This window comes from Rhinolophus sinicus, linkage group LG02 (assembly GCF_036562045.2).
Source record: "Rhinolophus sinicus isolate RSC01 linkage group LG02, ASM3656204v1, whole genome shotgun sequence".
Lineage (NCBI taxonomy): Eukaryota > Metazoa > Chordata > Mammalia > Chiroptera > Rhinolophidae > Rhinolophus > Rhinolophus sinicus.
In genome coordinates this window covers 73,623,994-73,640,617 of record NC_133752.1, presented here as the reverse complement: position 1 = coordinate 73,640,617, position 16,624 = coordinate 73,623,994, and the positions used below count along the sequence as shown (strand labels likewise).

The 16,624-nt window shown below is 42.8% G+C and overlaps 1 protein-coding gene across 16 annotated transcripts in view; it reads left to right on the top strand.

Moving 5' to 3' along the window:
- The window catches only part of APBB2 (amyloid beta precursor protein binding family B member 2), a 331,632-nt gene that overhangs the window by 290,474 nt on the left and 24,534 nt on the right, over positions 1-16,624 (top strand). Inside the window, exon 1 of one of the 16 annotated variants that reach the window (XM_019751914.2) lies at positions 7,019-7,170. The exons of 14 other annotated variants lie outside the window; for them this stretch is intronic. The gene's annotated coding sequence lies outside the window, so the exon portion shown is untranslated. Of the gene's footprint in view, positions 1-7,018; positions 7,171-15,298; positions 15,398-16,624 lie in introns of those variants that run through there. One more of the 16 variants, XM_074324600.1, reaches the window with a different exon arrangement.

The following is a 16,624-nucleotide window of genomic DNA, read 5'->3' as shown; positions in this document are numbered from 1 at the left end:
TTTTAGAATATATGAGTTTCCTTTCTCTTAAGGGGGAAAGGTAATACTGACACGAGGAATTACTATTAGGATAATGAAGCTTAAAATTTAGGGCCCCTTTCCAGGCCCAATGAGTTCTCATGGTTTTTGCAAAATTTGCAAAAAGAAGATATTTTTATATTCATTTTCTTAAAGAAGCCTCCAGAAATTCTCTAAGCTTTAGCTCCCACAAAACCTGAATCGACTCTCTGATAATTAATTAGTATAATTAACTAATATATATGAAAGGAATACAGTTTGTAACAAAGAGAAGTTTTTTGTAGGTTAGGCAGTCCCTAAGTGCCAGGAATAAGGGTAAGAGGGGACATGAGCCTCATATGTGAGCTTTGTGTAGAACTTACTTTAATTGAATGAGCTCAGTGGGGCATTTAGGCAGATGAAAATCCAAGTTGATCTTAGTTTGCCCACTAAATGAATAGCTTGCTATGTGTGCTATATTTTATTTTCTATTTATTTGCTTTATTTGTGACAAGAGCAGATTTGAAGAATGAGATGGGTTCAAGTTCTGGCTTCACCTCTTATAAATAAATTCACTCATTCTCTCTTGGCTTGTTTTGTCTTTAAAAAGGAGATGGTATTATAATAATTGCCAACTTAATAGGGCTAGTGGGTAAGGAAATGATAGATATGAACAGACATTTGTTCATATCTGAAGATATAAAATGTTACACAAATGTTATTACTTAGTAGCTATACAATGCTACACAAATAGTACATTAACAGTTTGTATTAATTGAATGACTAAAGAGCCATTCTGTGAGATGAAAAGTCAGCAAACATTTTTTTGTAAAAGGCTAGACTGTAAATATTCTAGGTTTTGTGGGTCACCCTGTCTGTCTTAACTACTTAACTGTGCCAGTGTTAGGCAAAAGCAACCCTACACAAGATATAAATGAATGGGTGTGGCTGTGTTCCAATAAAACAAGGGCAGCTATGCTAGATGACATACCAAAATTGATTCAAAATTCGGTCCTTCAAAATTAGGAGCTTCCAATTGAGCATCAAGATAAAACAAATACTAGCAATTATAAATGATGTTTTTATTTAAACTCAACACTGAAAGATCAAAGTGCTGGCAAATGTTCTCTGCTCTGCTTTCTGTTATCACTGGATGTAGCTAATATCTCTTTGGAGGATGAGGGCACGTAAGTGGGAGAGGGGAGGCAAAGCAGGGATGAGGAAGGAGTCAAGGTTAAGCACAGCCAAGGGGCAAAAAACCAGCTTGTTTCTTTTTATGCTTCCTGGTGCTGTAAGTAGTGATAACAGGGTGAGTTCTCCCCTGAGATTCAGCCCCAACAGCAGACACATAAGAATGGAGCTTTGTGACCAACAGTGGTTCTATTTTGTAACCTCTTAATTATTTTTTTTTTTAGTCACTGATATGCTCAGGTCTGTGAACGTTGGAAAACTGAAATGGACCAAAGGACTTTTAGGAAACTCATTAAAAGAGAGGTGCCTGTACATCTGAAAAGGGAAGTGAATCATGAACCATGAACAAAGTTGCTATAAACATTCACGTACAGGTTCTTGTGTGAACATAAGTTTTCACTTCTTTCGGGTAAATACCCAGGCGTGGGATTGCTGGGTTGTATGGTAATGGTATGTTTAACTTTATAAGAAACGGCCAAACCACTTTTTGAAGTGGCTGTACCATTTTGCATTCCCACCGGCAGCATCAGAGTTTCAGTTGCTCAGCGTCCTCACCAGCACTTGGTGTTGCCAAGGTTTTGTTTCTTTCTTTGTAAGTTTTTGTTGTTGCTATTTCAGCATTCTAACCTATGTAACATGGTAACTCATGGTGGTTTTAATCTGCAATAACCAATAATGATATTGAGCATCTTTCATGTGCTTATGAAAACCATGTATCTTCTTGGGTGAAGTGTCTGTTGAAATTGTTTGCCCATTTAAAAAATCAGATTGTTTGCTTTCTTATTCTTGGTGTTATTCATAATTACCCCAGAGTAGAAGCAAAGTAAATATCCATCAACTGGTAGGTAGATAAATAAAGTGTTGTCCCTCCATACAATAATGTTCTTAGTAATAAAAAGAAATGAGCTACTGATACACTCAACAGTTATACTAAGTGAAAGCTACAAGGTTCAGAAAGCTGTATATGATATGATTCCATAAACATGACATGTCAGGAAAGGCAAAACTATAGAGACAGAAACCAGATCAGCTGTGGGTTCGAGGTGAAGGAAAATGCAATTTTTTCCAAGAACTTCCTTAGCTTCATTCTACCAGCCCCCACCCTCTTACCCCTGCCTCAGCCTTCCCCATGGATTTAGTATCAATTTAAGCTTGAGTTTCTAATACAGAAACACAAACATGATTTTTCTCTAATTTTAATCATGGAAGTTGCCAGACAGCAGGCCTTTCCCTTGGCCCTTTATTTTCATTCCTGGGCGGGAAGATAGCCTGGCTCTGTCCTCCTCCTCAGGCATCCAGTGCCCCTACATCTCCCTGTAATTCTGCTTTTCAGAGACAGCAAGGTAGAGGGTTGACTAGGGAGATGGTTGAGCAGATGCCCCTTAAGAATTAAATGTTGTCCTGGTTCTATTCTGAGTGATAGAGGGTAACAGTTTATGCTCACCTCCCATCACCTGGCAGTTAGGAACATAAGAACTATTGAGTGTGTGTGGGGGGGCGGGTTGGAGAGAGGGGTAAGTCAAATCTCTTTATAGTACAGGGAATGCCAGCAAATTGCCCACTGTCTTTGGTCTAGTGGGATGTTCTCTGCCGAACATTGCATAAAGAAAATGAGCTATGCCCCCTGTGTGGAGCTTCGAGATGTCTTCCACTTACGAGATTTTTGTTGTGCACATTTATTATAAATAGCCTTTGTGCTTTATAGGGCAGAACAGAAAGACTCCAGGTCATTGGGCGGGAGAACTGTTTTGTTCTTTTTTTCAGAATTTTTGTTAGAGTTGAGTCAGAGATCCTGTGGTAAAACCTGGAGGTCTTTAGAATAAAGTTGCACCCTTATGTGAGTGCAAGCGAAGCTTCTGCAATATCTGCTAAGGGTTACGGGGGTGTGGGGGATTTTTGTTTGTTTATCCTAAATTCAGGGAGAGTTTCAAATGGCCTCTGAGTTCAAAGCTGCTTTTCCCTTTGGGTGAGACAATGTAAGGATATTTGTGGATGCGACCTAAGGATGGTTCAAGTTCATATTTGTATATTTTTCTGGGAGCATGTTTCCTAGGATCAAATTGAAATGTTTTTTCCTATAACGAGTTAGCAGTGTGAACATTGTTATGACAATCCTGTGACTTTTTGTTTAATATTTATACTCAGCTAATCAAACAAATTGAAATTGGATTATGGCTGTTACACATTATAGCAGTTATTATCCAGTTTAAATGCAGGTCTGAAGGAAATAAAATTGATTTTTTTCTGTGCTACTTGGGGACATCATAGATTATTGGTACGCTGGTTGAATTTTTAATTAGGTTTATACGGAGGAAAGAAAGATTAGTGGTTGGGTTTTTTTTTTTTTACTTAATGTATTTTCTTAATGTAAATAAACTATAATATTTTATTCTAATTAGGGAGTCAGATGATTTTTTTAAAAGTTTGATGATCTGCTTCCATATTTTTATTTAAAGCATGTCAGGCTTTTAAAGTGGATAATAATTTTAAGGAACATTTTTATTTTTAGAAAGAAGAAGAGAATAATAGAGTAGAATACTATTACAACACTCAGTTACTACAGTAACAGCTACCTTATTTTTCAGGGAATGAGCTGCCTTAGGTACCTGAGTGTCACAGATAACTGAACTATCTTTCTATACACCAAACCTTTTTTTAAAAAAATTGCCTTCATTCTGCAAACGTGGCTTGTGTGCTTGGTCTGTGGAAGCACCACGCCCAATGCTAGGATTCAGAGTTCATCTAACATAGGGCCTTCACAAAAACAGATGTTTCAATACCACTGACTGCTGAGAATGCAGAGCAATGGGCCAGAGTACACAAAGGCAAGAATGATGAACCCGGGGGAGTAGGGAAAAGCTTCATGGAAGAGGTAGCACTTGATCTGGACCGTGACTCAGAAGTAGGAGTTTGCAAAATAGAAATTTATTCTTGACGTTGTAAAGGCATTACGTGCTGATTGCATGCTTACTTTAAAAGTACCTCTAGAAAAATATTAATTTATTAAATTTGGTCATTATTCAGTGTACTAAGCACTTACTGTGTCAGGGAATGTGTTTGCTGCTGAAAATACACTGGGGAAAAGTCCACAAGACCACTCTTAGGTTCTACAGTTTTCTAGTAGAAGGACTCACAGAACTCACTGCAAGCTATTTTACTCACACTTATGGTCTATTACAGCTAAAGGATAGAGATTAAAATCAGCCAAGGGAAGAAGTACATAGGGCAGAGTCCAGGAAAGTTCCAGACATGGAGTTTCAGTTGTCCTCTCCCCTGGGTGTCATGGGCAGCATAACTTTCCCAATGTTGGTATTTGATACTATGCATGGAGTATTGCTAACCAGGGAAGCTCATCTGAGCCTCGGCATCCAGAATTTTACTTAGGGCTCCATCACGAAGGTATGGTTGCCTGCCCACATGGCTGATCTCAGTCTCTAATCCCTCCAGAGGTAGAATCGATGCCAAATGACCCAAACCACATTGTGAGACTACCTAGTGTGACCCAAGACCCTCAGGTAAACAGCTCATGTCAGGCATGACATTCCATGGTCTTAGACATCACTCCCAGAAGCCAAGGGCAAAGGCCAGCCCTCTCTTTGGTCAAGATTGAGTTCCTTGCTATACAGAAACAAAACTAGATGCTCCTATAAGTTTATAAAACTCACCATAAAGTGAAAGGTGACAAGGTCTATGAAGGAAAAGTCTGGGGTGCTGGGGGGTTGGGGTGGGCTGTGCTGCCAGTTAGGATGATTTTTCCCAAGGAAATGGACTGAGATCCAGAGGATGAGAGGGCTTAGCCAGGTTAGCAGTGCCAATAGGAGGGAACACATGGTGCAGAAGCTCCAAGGTGAGAAGTAGCTGGACATGTTCCAGAAACTGGAAGAAGATGAGGCTGGAGCAGAGAGAAAGAAGAGGAAATGTGGTTGCAGCACTCACTACAGAGGAAATAGGGACCAGATCCCAAGTGGCCTCAGAGACCCTGAAAATGATTATGGATTGTGTATCTCCAGTCAATGGGAAGCCATTATAGAGGTTTAAAGCAGGAGCATGGATGCTCAGATTTGTGGTTTGTTTTTTTAAAGGGACACGTCTGTGGCCGTGAGACTAGCCAGTTGGTGACAGGAGTGGAAACAGGGTGACTGTTAGAAGACGATTGCAACCATCTCGATAAGAGAAGACAGCATTTGCGACTAGGGTGGTGGCTGTGGAGTTGGAGAGAGGGGGACAAGTTGGAGAGAGAGGTCAGGTAGAGTTGGCAGGACTTGTCAAGAAGGACTTCCCTACCAAAGACCCTCAACTGTCACACTATACTGTCACCTCTTTGGGCATCTGGCAGCCCTGTCTGTTCTGTTGCTTCTATTCTGCTATAGGCAGAGAATCAGATAACCAAACTGACCAGAATTATGTGTAATGAAGGGCAGCCTCTGACAGGGTGACAGGTGCAATCCTGTGAAATCAGTTCATACCTCTGGACTTGGTGATGTCTATTCTGGCTGCTGAACCCAAAGCCTCAAACCCACCCACACCCACTTCCAATTTGAGCTGTGTCCCAAACAATTGTGATTGCCAGAGCAGTTCATTGTAAACAACTCTTCTAAATAACTGCAGTATTGCTGGTCATAGATTCAGATACATCATGAGTTAAATTAAGTCATCCCCCACCCCCACCCTGCCGGCCCCTTTGAAATACAGCCATTAACCAGAAAAGCCTAATATAAAATTGTCAGCAGAGAACCTGACACTTAGGAAGAGCTTGAAAAATGTTGAGCAAATGAGTAGATGTTTAATCCTCTTTTAAATCATGAGCATTAAAAAGAGTTTCCGGTACACCTGTGATGTATTTTACTAAATCCTGACAAGACCTCCTAGTTACATACACCCTTGATTTTCCATGTGTGTTTTGTATTTTCTGTTACGAAAACATAACATGGAACTTTGAATATAGCAGAAAGCACCTAATGGAAAACATTATAAGGAAAACATTATATGGAACTTTGAATATAGCAGAAAGTATAGATGATGTTCCCTGCTGGTTTCACTTTATTAATTGCTCAGTCAAATAACTTATTCTTGCCCAGAAAAAATTAGAAGAGGAAATACTTTCAGTGCACACACAATATAGTCAGAGACCTTGGATTTTCCTTTCAAATTATTTTGGCCAATAGCGCCAGCACTCTTATTTAAAATGTCGCTTAGCCAACTGGACACTTTTCTGCTTTCATGTATATGAGTTCTCAGCTAGAGATGGCAGTGTTGGGGTGCCAGTGTCATCTTGGCTTCAGGCCAGCAGTAAACAAAAGGTGCCTTAAGAGAGGTGGTGATCAAAAGGTGTGTAGGGGTGAATTACTGTTAAGGGCTTCGTGTAAATTGGCAGGGAATCTGAGACATAGCTTTCAGCTCAGTTCAAAACTTGCTGCCTGATTGATAAAAACTACACTTTGGCATCGCAGAGGCTCTCTGGCTGTGGCTTGCAGTACTGCCCTCCCCCCGCACTCCGTCCACCTCACGGATCACGCATTGTCGTGTTAAAAACCAGAAACCCAGGCCCGAGACGTCAACTTTCTAAAGAGGTGCAGTGGAATTAGAATGAACTTCCCGAGTCCTGGGAGTCCAGAAAGGGAAATGTCTGTCATACAATGAGGGTATGTTGCCAGTGGAAAGAGTCCACCCTTCTCTTTGCTTGCCCTACGCCGGGCACCTGGCGGCTGTGAGCACCTGGCGGGGGCACCTGGCGGGGGCGTGGCCCGAGTGGGCGGGGCGGTGCCCACGCGCCTCTCCCGCAGCCAATGGGCGGCGGCGGAGGCGGAGGCGGGCGGGGAGCGCGGGCGGCCGGGACGCCGCGAGGCGCGGACGCCACTCGCTTCAACTCAAGGCACGCGCTGGTGCTGGTGCGGGCGACCGCTCCCGGCTCGCTGGTGCCGGCACCCCAGGCCTTGTCCCAGCGCCGGGGGCGCCATCCCCGCCCAGTCCTGGGAGGCCAAGGTGAGGAACGTGGGGAGGGGTGGCGCGCCTTTGTCTGCAGGTGCGGGCAGAGGTAACGAAGGGGTAGGAGCCGAGCTCGCTCGCGGGAACAGCGAGGCGGGCCCAGGAGACCCGCCGGACAAAGGCTGCGCCCTCCCTTCCCCCGAGTCAGCGCTTCGCGAGGTGCCCGGTCCGGGGCGACCAAGACGGCTGAGGAGGGGTCTTTCTGCCTCGCTAGAGGGAAGGATGAGGATTGTGTGAAGTGGGGGGAGACGGGAGGAGTCTTTTGATCCCAGTTTACTAGCGGGCAGAAAGGGTGGCCTGTTCAGATAGATGGTCTGCACTGGGCATTTCTGTTGTGGCCACTGTTACAGGATTTAGTAAACCAGTGCATTTATCTCATATGACCTCTGGTGAATCACATTTATGTCTGTTTGTCTATTAGGAGTGAGAAATAATTGCAAGATCTGGGTAATCCAATTTTTAAAGAATTTTGTTGTATTAAAAGCAGTGTCCTTTGGTGTAGAAATACTGTGCATTTTCAAATAATTTTTTGTTATATGATTTAGAATATTGGTGTGACTTCATATGAGAAAATGTCACAAATTCCTCAAATATAGAAAAGCAGCTTGCCCTTGGCATTGAAAAAGGAGTAGTGTTTTTTTATTTGTAAAGAAAAACATGATTTAAATTTTGCATACAACACTTCATCGGACTCTCGGGGAATCTGTATGTGCCTTTTCTATCTTCTGTTTTCTGTACTAGTATTGTAATGAGACATGGCTGTCGATTTCCCTAATTAATGTGTTAGCTGTGAATCTTCATTACTGCCCTGGGTGGGAGAAGGTGGAAGAGGAGGCAAACCATTCCTCTTTTCTTTCTTTTTTAACTGCAGCTGCAACCTGGCCTTGACTTGTATCATGAATGCTGGGTTCTGACTGCTGTCCTCACGTTGTTCTCTTTTCGGTTTTTTTAGACCGTTAAAGTCAGTCTGTCTTCCAGGCTTGTTGTGACACAAAAGCTGTTTATAAGTTTTCTCCCTAAAGCTTAGATCTCTTCTACTGCTGCCTTTTAGTTGTTATTTATTTTGTGATTGGAATTTTAAGTGTCCCAAGGCATTTCTTGAGAAGTTAAAAGCATACTTTGAGGACAGCCCTAACTCCGTATTTGTAAATATTGTCTATAATTTTTTAAAAGTTAACGGCTGTGTTGTCCAAATGTGAACAAAAAGGGAGAAAACTTTCAACAAAGCATCAGCCATCATTATTGAAGAAGGGGCCATTGTCGTTCTTGGCGCGGTGAGTGAGGCTCAGAGTGAAGGTGTGGGAGGGCTATGTGCTGGTTTGGTCAGGAACCCCACCTTTCTGACAACTGGTGTACTTATGGGTTCCTCTGTCATTCAAGCAGGTCCTAGCTTTTGAACAATGGCAATATTTATTTAACAAGTATTTCTTGAACACCTACTATGTACAGGGCATTGGCAATAATAATGAAATGGTCAATGTAACAGGTACCTTCTTGCTTTCTTGGAGCTCACACGCTGCTGGCATCGGGCCCATTTCTGGTCCTATGAACTGAAGCAGAGACCTGGGAAGCGGTGTGGATGCCACTGGGGCGCCAAGAGGATGTTGCTGCTGGCTGCTGCCCTCGAGGTCAGCTGAGCCCAGAGCTTTAGGTGCAAAGAGGTGGGCCGAGGACACCTCCATGCCAGGGGTGGAGGTATTCATCACACCAGTGGGTCATTGTGCGGTGTAATCGGCTTCTTAAACCTGCTTGTTTTGATCACGGATACCTGTCAGGAGGGCCAGAAGCTGAGCTCTAAGAGTTTGAACAGTGGCTTTGTCTATTTGGATGTGGTAATTCCAGTCTGTTTTGAAAACTATCAGTCATGCAGTCTCCTACTTTCACCTCAACAGCTTTCATCTTCAACAACCCCTCAGGGAAATGAATTTCATTCTTTACCACTGACTGAGCAAAGCTTTACATCTGTCCACAGTCTGTCAAGTGTGAAGAGGCGACTGCTAGGTTTCGAGACCTGGAACTCAGTTGGAAACCCCTGTTTACTCTCTACTTTTCATGCGTTTGGGGGAGTGTACTGATGGCACATAATTTCTTACTAGTCTGGGTTTTCAGACTTTTCTACAAATCCCTATGGTCACATGAAAGCATACTAAATAGTAGTATGACTTGTTCTTTTCTAAATGGCTATTTTAAACACCAAATGTAACATTTTTGAGAAATTCTTAGACCTTTGGATTTCTCAGGCCCTAACATACTACCTGGCATAGGCTGAATTGTTGAATGGGCAGATGAATGACTGTAGATGAAAATATTTCATTTTCTATCTTTAGGGCTTAACTATGACCATCACACGTATTTGATATTTACAATCTGTAATTTGCTGTTTGGCAAATATGGACGATCTGTGTGTCAGGCATCTTGTGAGGTACGTGAGGGAATGAGACAGGCAAGCTTCAGAGAGGCAGGAGGTAAGTCAGGAAAACAATTCATAAGCAAGATGATACAGATTAGGATACGTGCCATGAAGACAATCAACAGCCCAATGCCACAGAGAGTAGCTCAGTGGTTAAAGGGGCCGCCAAGAGGCAGCCCGTCTTAGGAGTTGACATTTGAATTGAGTTTGGAGTTTGAAAAGCCAGGCATATGGGAGCAAGTAGGAAGGTCTGAGGAAAAAGGAGTGCTCAGTACGTTCAAGGATCTGAAAGGAGGCCGTCGTGGCTGGAACCAGGAGCAAGGAGGCCAGTGTCTGCGCTGGAGTGGAAGGGGTAGGTGGGAATAAGACCCGACAGGGCTTCTTGGCTATGGTTGAAGGTTGGGTTTTCTTGTTAATGCCACGAGAAGCCTCTGAAGGGCGGGAACCAGGGAAGTGCCGTGATCTGGTTTGTTTCATTAAAAAGATCTCAGTGATAGCTGTTAAGGGGAATGGATGTGGGAAACAGAAGTGGAAACTGGGGGACCATTTAGCAAGTCCTGGTCCCGGAAAGATCAAAGTAGTGGCAGAAGGGATGAAGAGAAGCAGTTCGTGGAGATTTCACAGGCAGGACTGAGTGTAGAAGAGGATTCTAGGACCATACCTGGAATTTTAGATTTATTGTTTATTTCTGTTGGAAATACATATTAATAGAAATAATGACTATATAAGGACAGTTAAGCAGTGGAGTGACTCACTTTCTATTTGTTATATCAGGACCTTGACTTAATTTTGTTGTATTCTCCCGTGTGAATGAGCAAATATATCCAGTGAAGTGCTGTGCATTTGGCCATTTTTCTGAGACATTTTCACTCTTCAGTGCCCTGACTATCCTTCTCAACTAGTAATTACACCTTTGAGTACTTTCTTTGTTTTGTCATAAAACTGAAGGATCAAAGTAAGAAAGAAGACAGGTTTAAGCTTTAATCCATATGGAATGAACTCCACCTTTGCTCCTAGTTTTATAAGAAACCAATGACAGTTGCATTTGAAGTTATTTATTTCACATGCAACATCCTGCATGATTCCAACAACTGATACTTTTATTTATTGTCCTAAATAAAACTGTTTCATATGTATTTTAACTCAGAAAGAGTAAAATTCCTAATAACTCTGCAGGAAATTCACCGAGCATTTTGTGAGCTAGAAAAGCCATTTCCTTGTGTCTATAAAGTAGAGAAATGAAATATTTGGTTTCTGATGGGATTTGTTGCACCCTCCTTCTATCTTTAAGATTTGTGTACTTGAAAGCTTACAGTGTCTTTATCAGGGAACTTTTCTTTTAAAACCAAATTTAGTTTGGTCTTGCAAAAAAAATATTGATGAAATATTTTCTGCACTCAGAATTTTAGGCAGATGCAAAGGGTCAGAAGTGACTGGGGCTGCCAGCCCTTCTGATCTGGAAGCCTGGACTGGTTACCTTGGAACATGTAAGCTTTCCTGGGGATGAATAACTTATGACAGTTAAAATAATTACGACGGAGGGAAAGCAGCTGCAGAGAGCACAGTTGACAGTTGGGGCTGATTTGGTTTGATTCTGTCGTGTCAAAGCATACATCTGTTTGCCAGGTTACATGAGAATGCTGTTTTCAGGGAGTTGTGTGTTTTGTTTTTTGTTTTCCTTCCTCTGTCCCCCTTACACAGTCTAAGAAGAGTCATAGTCTGCTAGTGACCTTCTTGAAATAAAGTGACTGGGGCAGAGCTCCGTATCGATTCTGGTTCTCATGTTGGACAACCATAAAAGATCTCAGATAAGCAGAAGATATTTTGGTTCTAAAGAAGTTGCAAATTAGGAGAGCTCTTATTCCTGCATCTAGCTGGCCCTGGAGTTTGTCACCTGCAACAAGGATTATTCCAACATGTTGGCCAGTCGCACTAGGTTTAACGCACACTTGTTTTAATGCTCTGCTGTTTTTGTAGCACAAAAGCAGCCATGGACAATCATAAATGAATGGGTATGACTGTGCTCCAGTGACACTTTATTTATAAAAACAGACACAGTGCAGATGGATGTGATCTGGGGGCCATAGTTTACAACCCCTGATTTAAAGGATCTAAATGGAACCCACAGTGACAACTGAAATAGGGACCGTGTTCTTTGGAAGTAAGAAAGCTCTGTCACCTTTGGCCAGCTTTGCAGTGTTCTGAAAGCCAGGCTCTAAAGAGAATTCCTGGAGAAGGTTGGGCTGTTTGGGGCACTTCTGAGGCGAACCATTATTTGAACACCCCAAGCCCACACTTGAGCTTCTTCAAGATGGTATGTTTATTTGTCAAATATGAACAAACATGGACAATAAAAGGAAGGTAAACTCAGACAGTAAAAAGAGGATACTACCATGATGGGATTGTGGCTTTTTTTTTTTTTTTTTTTTTTTTTAAGATTTCTTACCGTATTTTATGGAAAAGAAAAAGGATGCTGAAAAAGGAGACAAACTGCATATAAGTAACCTTACTGAATAGGAAAGATGTGTATTCTTTCAACTTGTGTCAAGAGATGAACTCCTGCTAAGATAGCGTCGTACCTCTGGGGGTTGTGGGGGTGCTCTGGCTGCCTTCTAGTGCCGCTCTTCTTGCTTCTCTGCCTCAGCGTGATGAGAATGCGTTGTCGGGATCTTTTCCCTAAGTGATACACAAAGCTTTATTTCTCTTAGAGCACAAATATAAGGAAAATTATCTGGGGGAGTTGGTAAAGCTTGATAGAAATCAATATACGAGGGAAATTTATATATTGATTTCTTTAGGAGCAGGAGAGCCATTTTTCATTTAGACAGATGTTCTGAAGAAGGAATCTAGTTAGGGGTTCTGGAAATAATATTGTTGTTTCTGCTGGAGATGATCAGAGCACAGATTTGCTTTGCTTTCGAATAGAGTCACGAGAGATTAATAATCTTCTCAGAACTCGCCTCCTGCCCGTTCAGATGAAATATATGTTTTACTAACATTGTTTCAAATGACATGAAAACAGAATATGAGCTCAAGTCATTTTTAAAGTGCTATCTGCGATTAATAGTAGCAGGAGAGAAAGAAATCCAGCCAACTCCCTATTATTCGCTGCATTGTTCCCTTAGGTTCTTACCAGTATGGCCAGGAAATAAGGGGGAAAGTCCTTCCATTGCCCTGCTAGTTATTCATTCAAACATACTTACTGATTTCCTACTATGTGCCCGGCAGTGGCAAGTGAACAAGGCAGAAAGGTCCCTGCTCACGCGGACTTGACGTTTTTGTGGGGGAGAAGGAAGGACAGACAGTAAACAAATGAGCAAGGTAGTTTTAAGTGGCGGTGAGTGTTAGCAGTGACTGGATGGTCCAGAGGGTTCTTCGGGACGTGATGACGATAAGGAGGGGTCCTGCATGGAAGGCCTGGGGGGATAAGCGAGTCAGGCGGCAGGAAGAGGAGCTCCAAGGCAGAAACAGGCTTGTGCGCTTGTTGGAGAACAGAAGGAGCCCAGAATGTGGCTGGAGCCCAGCGTGTGTGGGCCAGGCAGGAAGTGAGTTCAGAGAGAGAGATGGAGGTTTGGGGCGTTCATAGGGGAGCAACAGGGTAAGCGGCTGCTCTGGAAAGGATGACATCTTCAGCCTTTGCCTGGGAAAGTTATTTAGACCAAACACAGCACTTAGTTTTTGTCACCAGGTCCAGCAGTGGTGGAAGCAAGAATCCAGTAGGGACAGAGACAGGAGTAAGCTGTTCCTCTTCATCGAGGGGTGGGGTCTTGAGGAGCTCATTAATTGGGAGGGAGCCAGGCTTAGGTGCCAGGTAACCCCCAAAACACAGCACAAAGGAGAAGAGACCAGCCAGGCAGACTTGTGTTCCATTTGTGTGGGTCCACCACTCGCCAGCTGTGGGGGTTTTGCGCATGTTGACTTAAATTCCCTGAGCCTTAGATTCCCCATTTGTAAAATGAGAGTCATGAAATGCTTTCCCTGCAGTGTTTCTGCGTGGCTTGGCCATAACATGCGTCAAGAACGGAACCAGGCTGGGTAGCAGATTCGATACATGGGAGCTGCTGCTGTTATTTTGATTAGCCATCAGTCACCCTAGTGTTGATGTGTATTTCTGCTTCGGTACTGTTGAGTTTACCGGGTATCGGGAATACTTGTATCTACGTGGAAGTTTCTAAAATTCAAATGAAGGCCAAGTATCTTTGGCTTTTTGTGTAATTTACACTAGTACTCCTTCTATCTGCACAAAGAAATGGGAATTGGCTATATTTCTATGGTGATAGTCCTAAATTCCCTTGAGAATTGAGAAACCCACATGAGAATGTGCCTTGCCCACAAGAGGCCCTCCACGTGGCTGGGTGCGTGGAGTTGAAGAGAATGCACCAGGCTCACCGTGATTTTAACCAGGAGTTTTGCCTGTTCCTTGCCGGTGGTGTGCCCTCCTGGCACTTCTTGCATGGAAACCACTTTCCCAGTGTGGAGAGCTATCATCTGCCCTTCTCTGTATCGAAGTCTTTAAACATTCACACATCCCTGTCCCTTGTTGGATAAGAGCCTTCTGGGTAGCAAGTATTTTTGCTTTGGTTTGGGTTGGTTTGGTTTGGTTTGACCCTCTGAATTTTCAGGAAGGAATCCAGCGCATGGTTTCACAACTCAGGTATAAGTTACATAATTTTATCTTTTGATTATGCTCTAAACTTTACACCGTGAAATCATAACACGGCATGAGTTATTTCTCACTTGACAACTAAATATAAGTTGTGAGTGTATTCTCTTTTCACTCAGATAGTCAGAGAAGCAAGGTTGTTGGATGTTTGTTTTTTAACTGTAATAGAAAACAGGTAAGAGCAGATACTCTCTTCAAAGATGGACTTTTAAAAACTCATTTCCTGGTTGCTCTGAAATATCCTTTTTTCCTCATTAGTAAGCTGAGTGGTAACTATTGTGTCTTCTCTCCATTGGCATGAGAAGATCCTTTGTTTTGAAGAATGTCCCTTGAATTACAATAACCTCACACCACTTTACATCCTCAGCTTCACACTTCGTCCTGTTGGAACTGTGACTCCCCTTAAGGGTGTAGGCTGTGCAGTGCTGGGGGCAGGGACAGGGAGGCAGGAAGGGAACTTGTTTTGCAAAGTAAGGCACACTTGGTCAGAGATGCTTGTTTCTGTCGCCTTTCGGTCCTGGGAAGGAGGACAGAACCTTTTCTTGAGCGGAATTATCTGAAACTCACCAGACACCAGATGGTAAATTTGCATAAAATCAAAATTCAGTTTAGGTCAGAGGACTTTCCACCTGCAGGGTGTGGTTGCTAAGGGAGGGTCTTACAAATGAATTTGAGGAATTATTAAATCGTTGCCCCCACCCTCCTAAGAGTGTACATAAAATTCTAGGTCTGTGCACATTTCTTTCTGGAGTGTTTTCATCAGATTCCAAAAGATTCATGACCCAAAACAGGTTAGGAACCTTCCCCTCAGCTGATTGCTTTACTCCTTAGCAACAGGCACGAGAACCACTGTTATTTCCATTTTGCAGATCAGGAAACTGAAGAACAAAGAGGCTGAGGGCCTTGACCAAGGGCAAATAGCTAATAAATGCCAGGGACAAAAAACAAAAACACTTGAAGCTGGGGGGACAATAAACTGTCAGGTTCAGGAGCTGGCTTGAGTTTTTGTGACATCAAGTTTTAGTTTTTACTTCATTGTCACTGGAGACGGCTGGCCTGTGCTGGGACTCAGAAGACCCCCAGTGGAAGACGGGCATCAGATAGGAGCATAAAGCAGTGAGTTCTGCAAAAATGGAGAGAGAAGCACCGTGGTAAGTCTGCTTTCTGTGCTCAGTTTGTGAAAAGGAGACTCTTGTGTGGTTGTGTGTTGTGTAAGAAGTAGGTGGCTGTACCGGGCATGTGTATCCTCTTCCAAAAAGCTGGAACAGCCCTTGTCATTCTGGTGTGCTATTTATTTTGAGGAATTTCCCATTCATTTGTATGACCAGTTACACATGCCAAGTAGTTCTGTTATGTCAGGCTTATTTTAATGCAAACAATGCCAGTCACTCCCACATTCATTTTCCCAGGAAACAGCCACTGAGAGCACGCTGATCAGGCAGCCTTGGGTGTACGGCTGGTGTAGAATTAATCCTGGGGTTTAGTTCTTCCCACTGGTATCTTGTACAGTGAGAAGAGAGTAAGCTTGTGCCTGACTCTAAATTTAGCCTTCTCCGCTCCCAGAATGTACGTCACGGGCAGAAGCCCAGCTTTGGGCTGATGTTTTTTTCCCCAGCAAATGTGTAAGGTGTCAAATCGCTAGAGCAGCTGCCACTGTGACTCTTCTGCGTTTTTTAAAATGACATTTCAAAGATCACTCTAAAGTCCCTCTTTATGGCTAGTTGTCACTTTCACACTTAAATCAAGCAGTGTCTCTTAACCTCAAAAGAACTAACCTTGTTAAAAGTTTGTGGTGGTGTTTCTCTGAGGTCAGCCTTCAGGGAAAAGCACAGTAGCTACATATCAATGTTATTAAGTGAATCACTAGTAATGGGTCTGATTTAAAATATCCAAGGCTCCAATAATAATTATACACAAAAGAAACAGATAGTATTCTTAGGTCTCTAGATTGAAAGTTATTGGGCGGTGTTTTTGCCATACACACACTAGGCATAAGCTTTCTATCTAAGAATAAAAATTACAAACATTTGGTATATATCACGATCTCCTCAAAGAAATGCTACCTACTCATTCTTTGTATTACAGAGTCAAAGGACTTAAATCCTTTTCTGATAAAAATCTGAGCACCAGGCAATTCCTAGCCCATCTAATCTGAGATGAGAAGCCCAACACTCAGAACTCAAGTGACTTGCCTGATGTTTACCAACGTTAGGCTAGAATCCAGGTCTTTGGCTCCTTTGCTGATGACCTGAATTGCCTGCAAAAACTAACTTTAATGTGGGGCCGAGGCATTGCACAGGGGTCATGCGTGGGAGGTTACTGCCCGCGTGGCGTGGTCAGTGGTGCCCGGCAAATCCAGGGAGAGGGCCACAAATCCT